Consider the following 16815-nt stretch of genomic DNA (forward strand, 5'->3'; position numbering starts at 1 on the left):
GTGTGTTGTTTTCACTCACAGCCTGAGTCACGGGGACTTTTGAAAACTTTTATTTTCTTACCATTTACCTCTTGTTTCCTTTATTTTGCTCTCCTGAGAGCCCTCAGGTGTGTGTGTGTGTCAGAGATCCCACGGGGTGTGTATCTGTTGGGTATCTGCAACACACACACACACACACGCACACAAACACACACAAACTTGTTTTTTTCATCTTAGTGAGGACACATCAGGACATAATGCATTCCCTAACCCCTTACCTTAACTTTAACCATGACAACTACATGTCTTCAAAACACGTCTTAACCCTGAAGTGTCCTTTAAAGTTGTGGGGACCATGATAAAATGTCCCCACAAGCTCTCAAAGATAGGTTTGTACGCACAGGCAGTCTCAGTCGGGGGTACAGGCTTAGATCTGTTGGAGAATAAGGCACAGCGGGAATACAAGGGAAAAATGTTATACCTCTGATGCTGAGACACACACACGCACACATGCACGTTCACTAAAGAACATCAAACCGTGAACTTTGAACAATGAACTAAGATTTCTAAATAACTTTTTCATGTGCATAGTGGAACAGATTTTGTTTTTTTTCATCTACCATCATTTTAATTGTATAGTCAAGAGGATTTGTTGTATTTCTGAAGCACCTTTCAACTTGAAATTGACTCAGTGACTTCTGAGGGTACTAAATAATAATAATTATTGTAATAATATTAACAAAATATGTGATTTTTTTTTTTGCTAGGATCAAAACTGGATGCAAAAGAACATTTTAAACTCTCGGATTGGACATGAAACCAAAAAATCCAACTCGTTCTAGGTCAAATGAGCCTGCAAGTGACCTTACCTGAGAAAATGTGTCCAAATATAGTGTGAAACAGCAGTTAAACAATAATCAATAAAATGATCTTAGTGTTTTCTTTCACCTGATCTCCATAGTTGGTGTTTAATTGGCAAATATATATCATTGATCATAAAAATGTACCTTGGGGAAGCTATAGTTCTTTGTTGAGGAACACAGAAACAAATCTTAGTTTAACATATACATATGAAAGGAGTTTAAATGGATTAACCCTTAAGAGTTCCTTTAATAAAAAAAATCACTAATTTGTTCCCAGTGGCAGAAAATGTCCCTAACTCTTAAGGATTAAACAACGTCAATGTGATGTTTAGGTTAACTTTCAAGCTCCTTCACCTCATACAATTTAGAACACTCACACATGTACTGTGATACTTTATGTTACTTTGTTTTATGTGACAAATTTCAGATCGTTCTATTTTACTGTCTGTAAAGACGGACAGTAAAATTTTCACCTCACCAGCATACTAAAGTCACAGGCATCTGTAGTTTTATTTCTATATAGTACTGAGTACAGAGCTGAGAATCCTATGCTTTAGACTGCATGTATAATGAAAATCTACATATATCCGTTTCAATTCAGTCCAGATTTTCTCTTTGTTATTGACAACATAGGGACAAAAGAGCTGAGGTCGAAGGTGAAGCAGAAACTCTCTGAAGACGGAATAGACATGTGTGTCAACATGACGAGCGCTGAAGTCAGAACAGTTCTCATGTTGACTCATTACAGTGACTCATGTCAACTCAAGCGTGCGGCGATGCGTCATATCTGCCTGTGAAACTGAAGCCACATGGTGTCAGCGTGTGATGACGAATGTTACTACTGAGTGACCTTAGCGAAACAAAAAAATCATTCAAAACAGAATTTAAACAGTTGTTCTGGATGATACAAAGGTTGGGGAATAATAATGATGGAAAAAAAGAATGCTTTTTTATCTAAGCGTATTCACCACAAAAAAAAAAAAGAAATGCTTATTTTTTTATTTGACTTTTTGAAGTTTTATTTTATGGTGGCTCAGTGGTAGAGCGAATCGTCTCTTTCAACTCAGAGGTTGTGGATTCAATTCCCAGCTCCACTAGTCTATATGCCGAAGTGTCCTTAGGCAAGACACTTATATGTTGCTCCTGACAGCTGTGCTGTGTGTGAATGGATATGAAAGATAAGTGGTAGAAAATGTGCTGTATGACAGTGTGAGTGAATGGCAAAACTGTCGTGTAAAGCAGCTTTCAAGACTAGAAAAGTGCTATATAAATACAGACCATTTACTAATAATCGTAATAATATTATAATGATGTTTTTGTCAGCCATTATGTTTTCAACTTCCTTTAAATCCATAGAAATCTGTATTTCTGTTGAAGTTAACAGACAGTTTCATTGGTATCCTTTTCTCCAGACACCTCCAGAAAAAAACAACAACTTTTAAATGCCCTGCAAATATTTCACAATAAAAGCCTTGTTGCAAATAAATGAATGAACAGAAATGCTAAAGTGCTTTTGCTTTGACACGGGTACGGGAAGTGTTGTGTTCGAGAAACATACGACTAATGAAGCTAATGACCTGCTGCTCAGCAGAGCTGAGATTCACCAGCTGTCATGAAGTGTCTAATGCTGCTCTTTAGAGAGTGAGGAAGGAAGGTGTCACACTTTTTTATAATAACACGTTGCGATTGTTGCGATAATAATATAATGGAAAAAAAGGAAATTTGGGGGAAAGGACAAAGAGGATCAGTGGCTTTATCAGGAAATGAGCAGAGGCTCCTGATCCTATACTACCCCATTAAGTTTTTTTTGTCCTTGTTTTGATTGACAGATAGAGACCAATACCAGTACAAATCCCTTACTGCATATTTAACATTCAGTATAAATATTATGAGTGGGCATGAAATGTGGTATGAGGCATATTTTAATACTCACAATATGATGTTATGTTCATTTGTGTCCTACATTTTATCCAGCGTTTGAGTGGCAGTTTTAATCTTGTTGCATGAACATACCATGACAATAAAGGAGAGAGCTCTTATTCTTACGGCTTGTATTATGAGATGTAGTTGTTCTAAACCTCAGCTGTGTCTGTGACAACAAAGACAAAGACAGAGAGGTGACGTCCTCCTGTGGCACACATGCACACCCACCCTCCTCCAGTCCCCATATGGACCTTCTCCTGTGAGAAAGAGCCATCAAGGAGGTGTGTATGTGTTTTTATGACGTGTGTGTGTGTGTGTGTGTGCGTGTGCGTGTAGAAGAGGGGCCAGTGCACCAGTCTGGAAATAGGGGACACATTAATCTTATTTGTCATAACTTGTCCCTTGAGACACTTGGACCCCCCCTTGTCCCCATACCCACCCACACAGACACACATACAAAAAAAGAGAGAGAACACAAATACATTCTTATCCTGCAAAAAAAAGTGGACTATGTGATTTTGTTGACCAAGCATGAAACCAACTATTTCCCCAAAATGACATTAAGTAAAACTACAAACAGACAAATACTGATAATGGCTAAAAGTAGAATTTTATGAGGCCCGATGAAGGTCTTGTACCAAAATGTAGTTGAAATGTTCTTTACTTAAAGTATTTCTGTCTTCTTCCTTTTTTTTTTTACGATGAATCAGGTCTAGGTGCCGCATAAATAATAATAATAATGTCAGTGTATCAAAGACACTTTGAAACTTTTCAGAAAAGGCACTGCTTGTGCTTTCCCATTCGGCACTTTCATCCCTCATGTACTTACTTTTCAGGAAAAGCCGGCACATTTGATTCAGTCTGCAGAGACAGTGAAGAGACAGAGTATGAATTTAGACATTCAAACATGTGCAGCTCCTGTCTCAACTAACATTAAAATAACTCAGACATGATTTATGGTTACTCAACAGTGGACCTCTGAAATGTCCCCTTATGGGTCACTGCTCTACTGCTAGAGTGTGTAATAATGGGGAGGTGGACCACTGCTGGACACACTCACCCCCTCATGTGCACTATCAGTATCTGCAATGGACAGAGAATAAGAGAGTGAAGCTAATTACATGTGAGGGCTAAGACTGTGGAAACAAGACAAAGACCATGCTGGCATGACTGTGTGTGTGTGTGTGTGTGTGTGTGTGCCTGTGGCCTTTGTTTGGTTTATAATATAATTCACTTTGTGTCCTTTGCTGTTACTATATCTCAGTAACACAAATTACTCTAACATCACATTATTCAATGTCAGGGTCCAAACTTTGTGTGTGTGTCTGTTTCATTGTGTGTGTGTGTGTGTGTGTGTGGGCAGGACAAAGGGACATTATACAGAGCCTCCACTTTGTCACAGCGCCGCCGTGAAACCTGCAACAACCCCAGAAAAGCGGCGGTATGAAATAGTTCTGTGCTACTGAGAAGAACGTTTTAATTAGGAATTACAGCAAAGTCTGTTTATGCAATTTGTTCACCTCCAAATTATGTCCTGACTTAAGTGAGATAAAGCAACAATGGTAATGCCTGAGAGAACTCTAATAATTGTTTTATGGTCTAAGGTTAGTTTTAGGAACTCAGAGACCATCAAATTGTCCAATAGTTTATTATAAAAGCTGATATTATTTTAGGTTTTCCAATTGTGGTCGTCTGAAACGTGCTTTTACTTTACAAGTACACTTGTGCTGTTTACTTCCCGGTTTATTGCATTTCTTGCGGTGTGTCTGCTTAGTTTTACTTCCTGGCCTTGTGTTTTCCCCTGATTACCAACAGCTGCTCCAAATCATGTACACCTGAGTCTCTTTATCTCTTCTTCCCTTAATAACGCCTCTGTGTTTCCCTTGGTGCCCTGCCAGTTTGTTATCTCTGTTATCAGTAAGCATTTCAGCATTCTGCATCATGTTTTCCCCCCCCGTGTATGACTCGATTTAAACCTGCCTCGGGGTTTTCTGGCTATCTGGACATTTACCTCACCTGACTGCTCACCTGTGTGCTGAACCTTTTTTGGTCTCTAAAGACTGTAATGGACTCTGTAATGGATCCTACCTTCTGTCAATTCTTATACAGAATATATAACCTTTTTTATTTTTACTTGTCAACATGTCCACATTTGAGATAAAGAACAGCTTGTGCTATTGAATGAATGACATTTTTAACCCTTTAACACAGAGCGTGCTAAGTGCACTTAGCATTACAGTACTTACGCCACTGTTTGTGCTATCGGAAAATCTCCAACTGTTTCTGAAAGCTGAGAAGTTGCACAATAAAGCCAACGTGTGGTTATTACGGTAATTTCACTCACACTGTTGCAGGAAGCTGGTGCATAGTTGCATCTTTTGGCCTGTTTTCGGCAATATTTTGGGGTTTCTTCTGTTTTTTGAAGATGTTTGCTGAAGCTACAAGCACGCCCGCAATTCTCATATTCTTTGCACAAAAACGGCAACAATCGTTTACCATAACATTAGTTGGCTTACAGTTATCTCTTCATTAAACCTTTCCCCCAGCACACCACACGTGGAACACTTGCCCATGGACTCTTTTCCGTTGCTCTGACTACATCACCTTTTTCGTTGCTCTGATTGGTTGTAGCTCTGTCCTGCTGTGTGCAGAGGGAATTTGATAGACAACCGTTAATCCCGGCCCTCGGATTGAGCCCTGCCACTTGTGTGTGCCCAGACCAAACATCTTGATGTACGTCTGGTTTTCCAAGGTAGTTTTGTGCTGTTCAAAGTTCAAATTTAACACAAAAATTGAATTGTGTGTTTTTCTAAATTAAAGTTTTTGTTTTTCTTCACTTTAAATTGTCAATACACTATTTCAACATGCAGTAAATTGTAAATAAATAAATGGTATTATATTAAGTTATTCGGGGCAAGAGTTACACTTACTCACAGGTTCATTTTCTGTCCCTTTTATGGTTAAAATAAGCACACACAAAAAAGAGAGAGGGTCGTTTTCAGACATTTTGATATACTGACATGCTAAGCTTGTTGTGGGAAGCTACTTCAGGTGCTTCATCTGAATGTCTGAAAGTCCACATGACAAAAAAAGCAGCAGAGTACAGAACAAAAACGCCTTTGACATCAATCTCCTTGGATACAGTGTCTGTCTCAGGTACAGAACAGCATGCCGTGAGCTCCGAGCACCGTTGAAGCTCATAACATAACTAACTCACACAATCGTGTTAAGTCTTGATGTCTGCCAGAAATATGCGCGCTCCATTCAATGCCCTTCACAGAGATGTAATTTCCAATATGCAACACAGTTTGTATGGAGAGGGTGGGGAGACGTAACTGCCTTCCACTGCCAGTAACTCTTAATTTACTCTAACAGTTGGATTGTCAAAGGAATTTCTTCACACAGCCTCCCTTAAGAAACCATTCTTATGCTGGTATCCAAAGAGCCTTTTGTAAAACTGTTTTTTAAAAGACACTACAATGAACTTTGTCCAAGCATAATTGCTTCTTCAGTGGCATCATTTTAAACTATCTCACTTTGATCAACCCAGTGCTTCACTGTGCTGTGCAAAAGCTGTCTGTCACAGCTAAAGAAATGACTGCACACCACATGAAGCGGACCTAAAAGCAGTCAATCATAGGAAACATTAGCCGTGACGGCTCTGACTGAGTCAGCACTCAAACTTAAAGTGGTGACGGCCACTCTACAGTAGAGAAACGCACACAGTCGCTGTGCTACACAGCAGAGGGGTGGTACTGTAAGCTTAAAACACTGCAGAATCTGAATAAATACAAGGTTATGGACACTGTTGCTGCTGATCATTAAATTGCTGAGCTCAACTCACACAACAGTAGTGATGACTCACATATAATAGACCACTCTTTGTTCAGTGTCATCATGAAGGCTTGAGACGATGTATGTCGTGAAAAATCTGGGATGTAATGACTGATGAAGGTCACAAAGTTCTTCACCTCGTGATATCTGTCTATATTTCCTCTTTAAAATCGCCCTCTTACCTCGCTTCACTTTTTCTCTCCCTCTCATCTCTCGCTCTGTGTCCTTGTCTCACACCATCTCTCTTCCCTCACCTTCTGTCTGTCCCCTCCTCCCCCCTCAGGCCACACTGCAGCTATCACATTTCTCTCTGCTTGGTTCTTTTCAATTAGACCTGCTCACTTTCCCCCCACTTTCTCCTGCGCGTGTGTGCGTCTGCACGCGTGTGGGTGTGTATCACTTGTGTATTTGTGTGTCTGTGTCTATGTGTGCCACCTCTGGGGGGAAAAAAAGACACCGTGGTGAATTTGATTAGGAAGATGCTCATTTTCCGACACTCAAAACGCAGCAAGTGTTCGCCCTCTTCTCTTCTCTCCCCATTAGTAGAAGAGAGCATCAGTGATGAAAGGATAGCTGACGTGATCACACTCACCTGTAGGCAACAAGGGACACGTACTGTCTTCCTTTTCCCTAAAACAGTATGATTACTGAAATGATTTCGACTCCACCGAACTAATTATTTGGATAGCACAACGGTGCGGTGGTTAGCTCTTGGTGTCTCACGGGAAGAACGATGTTGGTTCCAGTCCTGGTTCATCCTCTGTGTGATGTTTGCATGTTCTTTTCGTGTGTAACGTGTGTGGGTTTTCTCTGGGTACTGCAGTTTCCTCCCACAGTCACAAACAGGCAGATTGAGTTGATGTTTTCTGGAGACTCTCAGTGAATGATGATTTTGTCTCTGTATGATGGCCCCGCGATGACTCAGCTCCCCCCTCAGTGTCAGCTGGGATTCGATCAGTGCTTAACTTTTTAAATGGGCACCCTTTTTTTTTAAGGACTGTAAAGTACTGCTGTCAAATTCACAACGTACATTCTGAGAAGAGAAGATGTCTGCATAATATAACATTTCTCAGTATTTGCCATGCCACCTGGAGAACATCTAATGTTATTTTGAAAGTTATATTTCCAAGAGATATATCATGTGGAGGATAAAGCGGTAGAAGAAGGATGGATGGACGGATATCATTCCAATCCAAACAAATCTAACTTTATTTATAAAGCACTTCAAAAACAACAGCTGAAACAAAACACCACAATTAAACAAGTCGTTCAATACAAGCAATAAAAACAATAAAAAGAGGTAAAATCAATGTCCGATACAGGGTCTAAAGCCAAAGAGTAAAAATGGATTTTAATAAATGTTTTAAAGTGGACATCGAATGGGCATGTCTACTATGCAGAGGAAGATTGTGTGAATAATATCATCTGCAACGATAAATCACCAAAAGCTTCACACTGCAGCTTTAAGTGTTCCTCTTTTTTTTTTGCTTTACCTCTGACTGACATGTGAAATATCAACGTGCCACACAAAGAAGTGTGAGGAAAGAACCACTAAATCAATGAAACACGAATTCCAACAAAGCATTTAACAAAATATACGGCACTCGGCCAGTTAGACGGAGTCCTGCAGTCCAATAATAATCTTTCCTTTGGTTGTACAGAACAGTGCAGGTGGAGGAAAGTCATACATCTCTGTCTGTCTGTGTTTCCCAGCGAGTCATCCATCATCACCATGAGTACGACAGCTTCCCCCTGTGCATGATGCTATGAGTAAAGGAGTCGAACGTGGAGGTCAGGATGTTCACATGCACTTGTCCTTTATGTACAGTCAACTGAAGGTCCGGTATGTTTTTATACGTTATCGGTTCTTTGGTGTCACCAGTTTAAATGTCACACTGTACAGCGCAGAGCCATGTTACTGCAGACGAGATAAGGTGTGTGTGTGTGTGTGTGTGTGTGTGTGTGTGTGTGTGTGTGTGTGTGAGTGAAGTCTATAAGACAGCCTGGGGGTTAATTAGGGAATAGTAAACAGAACACATGTGGCAGCTTAATATCCTCCCTGCCTTACAGCCCATGTCACACCCCACCTGCTCTGTTGCTCTCTTCCTGTTGTGTGTTCATCTGCATGGTCGGGGTCATGGGTGTTTCCCCCACCATCTATCCCAGAGGCACTAACCCCCACCTCCCCCACCCCCCCGGAACAGCTATCCACACACACACACACTCACTCACTCACAGTCTTGATGGTGCTGGTGCAGGTGTGTGGATAGTTTGGTGGTAATTTAAACCAGATGAGGTGGTGTCTTTCAGCCTGGGGCCCATCACTTCATCAATATAAGAGATGGAGGAATGAGGTGATGGGTGTGTGGGTGGATGAAGGAGGGGGAAAGGGGGCGGGGCTATTGTCTCATAATAGTAGGATGACAAAAGATCTATCTATCTATCTATCTATCTATCTATCTATCTGATACATTTTAACTGAGTTATGTTTGGCACTGTTTACTACTTCTTTATGTGAGATGACTATGTATTATACAGTTGGAGCATTATTCATTCATTCATTGTCTTGACTTTATCCTCCACATGAGGGTCTCATGGAGGCTGGAGCCAGTGCCAGCTGACATAGGGGGAAAGGCGGGGTTCACCCTGGACAAGTCACCAGTCCATCACAGGACCAACACACACAGATGAACAACCATTTACTTTATAACATCTGTGTAACAAGACCATAATACCTGAGAGAGCATGGAAACTCCACACAGAAAGGGGATACTGGGATCCAAACGAGGGACCTTCTTGCTGTGAGGCAACAGAACTTACCAGCACTCCACCATGTGTCACCAGTTGGAACATTATATTTTGGAACTAACTGATTATGGCCTGGCTGTAAATGCACCAGCAAAAATGTGTTTGTTTAGTACTATAAACATGTATGTGATTAATATCTGTAGATACTCAAGTTTGTGATATTAACATTGGGATTGAAGTAGTACTGAGCCATCTCTACTGTCTGTCTGTCTGTCTGTCTGTCCGTCTGTGTGTGTGGCAGCTCAACATACAAGTGTTACAGGATCATTATCATGCATAGTAATATATCTGTTTGCATTTGAATTAATGTTCTTATTGTCAATACAGTAGCTCATGGAACGACTGGAGGTTTTTACCAACCAAAGATTAAATATAAAAATAAAACCGTGAAATAAGCAAAAGTTGACAACAACAGAAACACCCTGTGTGTAAAGTGAGAGACCCTGTTGTTTTTGCGCTGAAGGCAATCATGTTCACTGATCCATCACACACGTGCTCTCCCCTGCGTCTGTTCATTGTCAAACTACTGTCTGTTTATGAGGCCTCTTATTTCCTAATTATAACCACAAATTTCATAGGAGGTCTGGCTGCCGCATTTAAGGCGTTTATGCTTGATGACAGGGAGCTTTTTTCCCCCGAGCGTCGTAGTTTGAACTTCAGCAGTTCCTCCAGCGTGAACCAGCGACCAAGCAACAAAAGACCAATCTGTTAGACCAATAAATGAGCAGTCAGGTGTGTGTGTGCGTGTGCGTGTGTGTGTACATGCGTGGGGCAGTAAATGAACACTCTCTCTATCTCTCATCTATCAAAGGCTTGACACCAGGAGCAGCTGTGAGGGCGCACACACAAACACACACACACAACCCACAGGACCCCAGGGGACCACAGGCGGACATTGTATAGTAGGCTAATTATCCCAAATTGCTAAAGTAGCAGGGAAACGTGTGTGTGTGTGTGTGTGTGTGTGTGTAGATGGGTGGGTGCCTGGTAAGGATCAGCTGTGTTAAGTGTCCCGTGACATCTAAACTACTAATTCATTGCAACATTAACGGCATTGATTAACATACGGCAATAGACATGTTGACACTGACACGCGCACACACACCGACACCGACACACACACACACACATCTGGGGAATCCCTTGTGATGCCAGCTTGCAACTGGGCTTTGTTGGTCTGTATAAACACAAAGGACAATGGGGTTGGGATTGAAATGCACTGATAATGAATACTAGTAAATACACTACATAGAGATATAAAAGTACAAATATGGCCCATTCCTGCCTTTTTATTTTAGGGAAGAGTATTAGGGCCACATGTAAAAAAAATACATGACTTTTTTTTTCTTTTTTACATGTGGTCCTAATACTCTTCCGTATTTAAATTCAAAATGATGTTAAATTATAAGATGAACAGTAAAGAATGGTGAAGTCATACATGGGAAGGGATTAGTCTTGGGTTAGTGTGGGGGATCATGGTCAGCTTGATGGTGTTTTTTATTTTTACTTTGCCTGGTTTTAATGTTGTAACACGTTTACTGTTTACTTGAACTTTGTATTGTTTATAAAAAAAAAAGCTACAAGTGAAATGTATGTTGGAATGAATACTTCAATAAAAAGACGTTTGATAAGAATGGTGAAGCTAAAAGACTCAGTGAGTAGTTAGTAGTGCAGTTACTGTGGCTGCAGACAATCGTGAATGAGTGGAGAGCAGAAAACATCTGCATGTGTCTCCTTTCAGATCCAGTGACCAAGCAACAGACAGAAAGTTTGTGTGTGTGTGTGTGTGTGTGTGTGTGTTGTATGCTTCAAAAGAGAAGGTGTGTACGTGCTTGTAAGACGGAAAGATAATGATGTGTAAATGTCTGTCTCTGCTGTTATCGAGCCTCGGTCTCCTACTGTGAGAGAGCCAGGTGCTGGTATAGGAGAGTGCAGCGAGGGAGCAAGGAGAGCGACGGAGAGAGAGAAATCAAGCGGCAAATCAATAACATCATGATTGGAGATGATTACATGTCTCATTCTCTCTCTTCCTGTGTGTATGTGCGAGAGCAAGCATGTTTTGTTTTTGTCATCATGATCTCCTTTCGCCTGCTCCTCACAATCTGTCCAATCAGACACACACACGCATGCACACACACACACACAGTCTCTGTCTTGCATGTATACACAGCGTGCGTGTGTGTGTTTACAAACATTTTGTGCTATATTGAACCAAAACCCTTTTTTCAACTCCACGAAGTAGAAAAGAAAATTCTGTTGGACGTGTATTGATCAGGTGGTGAAATGCTTCTCCCTCCCTCTCTGTAATTTGCTCTCTGACCTTATTGCTCTGTCCACAGCCTGCAGAGACAAAAAAGAAAGTGCGTGTGAGAGCGAGAGACAACCATTGTTCGTCTCATTGACATAGCCATAAAACAGCTATTTCCATTTCCTCTCGCCGTCTTTCTCTTTCTTTTTCTGTCTTTCTCCTCTAACTGCCTGTTTTCACTGCCGCCTCTCTCTGTCAATGCTAATCTTTTATCTCCTTCTCTGTCTGTCTGTCTGTCTGTCTCTCTTTGACAAGCTGGGACTGAGAGATGCAGAGGGAGAGAGGGAGAGAGAGGTTAGAGAGAAACAGACAGTGACGGAGGTAAAGATGGCACTGCGGAGGTAAACAGATATGGATACATCTCTCCATGTTTGTGATCTTGGTGTGAAGCTGATCCGTGCTTGCCCCACTTCTTTACCTCCTTCAGTCTCTACACCTGTCCATCAATCTGTCTGTGTTATCTATTTATATGTTATTCGTTTATTTCCTTATACTTTTATAAGCTGCACATTTCCTAAATTGTCAACTGCAACTTTAAGAATTAAGCTTGGTGTTTAAACTTAGAAAGTGTATGACCTCCATCGGTGTTTCTTCTGCAGGATTTTCTCTGCCTTTATCTCTTTTCTTTGTCGCCCTTCCCTTCCTCTCTACATGCAGTGATGCATTCACTGACATGTGCCTCTGCACCCCACAATTACTGTCACGTTTGGCAAAGATTAAAGACAGAAAGTGTGAAATGATAAGCACATATGATGTCATTATTTTAACACTGTGCCAGATATCTGTCTGACAATCATGTTCACCTCCAGCAGCTTTGATACTCCTGTTTTTGTTTTGTTAACTTTTTTTTTTTATCAAGTAGAGAACTGTCTCCATAGACTACGATCATGTCGTTTACAAGTGAATAGTTGTTCTGGATATGAAAAACACAGCAATTTTCCCAGATATCACTGACGTTTAAGGGGCGAAGAAGTGGTGCTTTTGGCTAAAGGCAGTATTTGATCATTAATAATGCAGGTAGTAAGAGACTGTGTTGTGACTAGAGGTGTCACAATTCTCCAAATCTTTGATTTGATTTTCATGATTCGATTCTCGATCTTTGCAATGTACCACACTAAGGCCTTAGTGTGTAGAATAAAATAATTTATTGACAATAACCAACTGGAAACTAACTGTAACAAAGAAGATAAATCATAGAAGGTTCTGCAATCTGTTGTTAAGGCCACTAAATCTGACCTCTGACCTCCAATAACATTATCATACAACTTTGCAGTAAGATGTGACCTGCTTGGCATTTCGTAGCATGGTTCCAGTAAGTTATTTAAATGTTTAAATCCAGGGTTTTTCCACCACTGAGTAAGGTTGCATGTCTGATGTTAGAAACACGCTGATAGTGCTAGTTATCGCTTTAGCGGGAGTTGAATTTTGAGAAAGTTTGGCTCCAAATGATGACAGAAGAGTTGTCTGTGTTAACGGAGTTGCTGTCGCAGTTAAATCTCCGTCCTTATGATGCATGCAGAGATAGACTGTGCTTTGCTACATGCTCATAACACCGTTCACACACCGTGGTTTTCTTGACGATAACAAAACTAACAAAACAAAAAGTATTTGCACACCGGGGATTTCTAAGAAGCAGGAGGGGGTTCAAGTTCGGTTGGCAGCAGCGTCAGGTGAGCGGGTGGAGGTAACGTGTAGCCGTGCTACAACGGCTACAACCACAACACTGTGTTTTTTTCTCCTCGGCACGCATGCAGGACGTCACACAGGGGGCGTGGTTAAATCCTTGAATCCGCCTTTGATTCCGATGGTTGATATTCGTTTCCTTCAAACTGAAGAACACACCGAGCCTTTCTGCCATCGCAATATTAGATTCACTCCACAGGAAGCAGGAGAACATTTTAAGAAAACACTCCTCATTAGTCCTCATTAAGGAGCACTGACCTTTCCCATGTGAATGTTAACACCCAAAGTTAATCAAGACTCATGGCACATTATTGAGTTCAGATTGTGATGTGATTAGGTCATAATAAAAGTGTTGTTCTGTGCTCGCTTCCTCAGTTTCTTATATTCAAGATGCTTTGGGGGCATTTTAGTGCCTAAGGCAACAGTTTTATATGTGTGTGTTCATGAATGCGCGTGTGTGCGTGAGACACAAACACCTCCCTGCCTGCATCACGCTCTCCTCCTCCTCCTCAGCCTCTCATTTGACCTTGTTGCTGCAGAGCCTGAGGGGGGGAAGGGTGAGCGAATGAGTGAATGATTGAGTCGGCGGTCAAACCTGCTTCGGTTAACGAGCTGTCATCTGCAGACTGGAGTTCCCACACATCCAAGCAGACCTCAGGTTCACGTGCCGCTGACCCGCCATTCACACTGACCCCCAATAACGTGAATTCATTCACATATGCACCAATGCTCATCAAGTTTTGAGCAGTTTAAATCGCCATCAAAATATTTCAGGTCGTTTTTGCTTTGGCCTCTGGATGTTACACACACACACACACACACACAAATGCACACAGTCCTTAGAGTCAGAATTTTGACCTTTTTGACCTTCATGGTCAAAGGTCTCTACCAATCAAGGGTCTAAATGTGAACAGAAGGGGCAATGGACTCCCTCGACTGTTCATTACAGCTCGTGCGCGCTCTCACCTCCTCCTTATGAGCGTGTATGTGTGTGTGCGTGTGTGTGTGTCAGCAGGTTAAGAGCTCTTCCATTGGCACCATAGAGACAGACTGAATAGACTCTAATGATTGATTTTATCCTTTCACTCCCCCTTCTCTCTCTGTGTTTTTCTCTCAACGTCAACGCTGAAATCAGAGTCAGAGTCACAAGTTGCAGGATATGATTCAAACACACACACACATGCCTGACCTCTAATACCTCAGGTTGCAGAGACACAAAGCAGGAAATGCCCTCTAAAAATGTCCACGTAAAGCTGCTACTTTTTGTTACTTTTGCTGCCTTATGTGTTCGTTGCATCATTCGTCTGAAAACGGGCTCCTATACTAATACTATCAGACCTGACTGAGGGAGCGTTTGTGTTTATACAGAAGTAGCGCAGGGGTGGGTGGGGTCAAGAAGTGTTTATCCCATCAAACTGCTGAACGACCGGGTTTTTTTAACAGCAGAATTCACCTCTTTGTGTATTCAGTAATACTAGAAAATCTGAAATCTGAACATCGCTATACTGAGAAACCCAGAGAGAATCGTGCGGAGATAGATAATATCTTTGTTTACACTTAAATGTTACAGTGTTGACTTTCTGTTCTGATAAATAGGACAGTGCAGGGTTTCATAAAAGAAGCTGAGATCACCTGCTTGATGAAGACTTTGCTGCAAAAACTGTTGAAATCATGCTCACTGTCGTGTACGCCAGTTTCTCCTCCAGCTTCTTCCCATTCAGGAACTGCCCATGAAGAGGCCAGTGCATCATCAGCTGTTTGTTCTCATAGTTACTGTTCGACTGAGTTTTCATTCTTGCTTGGTAATGATCTCGGGCTTTTATTTTTCCAGGCTGGGGTCTATTAGCCGTCTATTTAAAAGCCCAGGGCGGAGGAGACCTCTGTGTGTGCAGCTATCAGCAGGGAGCACATCGGAGTCTCTGCAGGTCTGACGCTTGCTGATAAGAGCCGCATGATTAACACACACTCACATGCGGAGCGAGGGGCCGGTGGTGGTAGTCTATTGTTGGGTGAACAACAGACGTCTGGGTGAGCGCTGATAATCAACCATCAAACCAGATTTTATAAAGCTTTCTCTGCCAAAAGCGTGGAAATGTGGAAAAGCATCCACATGCTCTGTTTGAGCTGAACATGACTCACAACTGAGTCAGGACATCAAGTAAATATTGTAAAACATACAACAATTAAATGAAATATCTGATAATACAAAGCTTTGAGTAGGATTCATATATTGCTCTCGTGGTTGTTTGTTACAAACAACATTATTAATAAATTATTATTAGATTTTTTTTTGTCAAATTAATTGAAAAACAGGTCACAGTTTTAGCAGTTGATAATGACAGGGAGTGTTTTCCTTTTTGCTTTCTTAAATGAAATAACTTTGCTTTGTTTCCAGAGGAAGAGGAAGAATGGTGGCCTTTTCTGCTTTGCCAGGCACATTTTATATAAAAATGTTCCCAGTTGATAAAAAAAAAAACTTTGTAGAAAGTTCTGCTAAAGCCTGTCATTGTCTTAAAACGAAATTATTATTATTATTCATTTACGTGGTTCTTACCAGGAATCTTTGTTACTGTGTGTACTGTGACACTGCAGATCTTGTCCTTCAGACAATACTAGACTGAGATAATACATTTGCATTGGGCCGAAGGATGGAGCCACTTTGCTGGAGCTGACATCCGACGCCATTTAGACATTCAGGTAACTAGTTTACATCATCATGGCTACAGCGTCACATAAGCTGACTTAATCAGACTTTCACTGGGCTTCTTGAAGAAAGACGAATGCGGTCGAAGAGAAGAAGCTCTCAAAAGTGTTAAAAACCCTAAAACCATTAAAGCATGTCTTTCTAAAACTTCCTTGTCATTTGTTCCTCATTTGTCCTCTGATCCCATTCTCTGCTGGCTCGACTCTTCCAGAGACCTGCTCTGGAACTGTCTCTACTGGGGTGTGTTTCCCCTAATTTATCCTCCTCCTCCTCCTCCTCCTCTTCTTCAGCCAATCCCCTCCCCATCCCCCACTGCCACCCCACTGCCACCCCAACCCACTCTACCCCTCCAGTCTTGTCCTGGGCCCCTTGTGTCATTAAAATCCTTTGTTCCCCCTGCATCCTATAACACATGCACACACACACGAACACAGATGGAGTGAGTCAGTGTGTTGAGGCAGCCTCATCATCTGCACAACAGTGACAGCCTTTTGTTGGACTGTTGTCTGACAAAAACAGGAAGGTGAGCAGGGACAAGTGTTAGAGTGTTATAATAAAACCCTGAAGATCTTAGTGGATGCATTATGGCTAATGAAAAGCTAATGAAAAGTATTATAGCCCTCATTTGCAATTATTATCATAATAAAACTAGACAAATACATGCAAATAATAAACAATATAGATCGGTATGAATCAAAACAGGTACAAATAGA

This window comes from Solea senegalensis, linkage group LG20 (assembly GCF_019176455.1).
Source record: "Solea senegalensis isolate Sse05_10M linkage group LG20, IFAPA_SoseM_1, whole genome shotgun sequence".
NCBI classification, from domain to species: domain Eukaryota; kingdom Metazoa; phylum Chordata; class Actinopteri; order Pleuronectiformes; family Soleidae; genus Solea; species Solea senegalensis.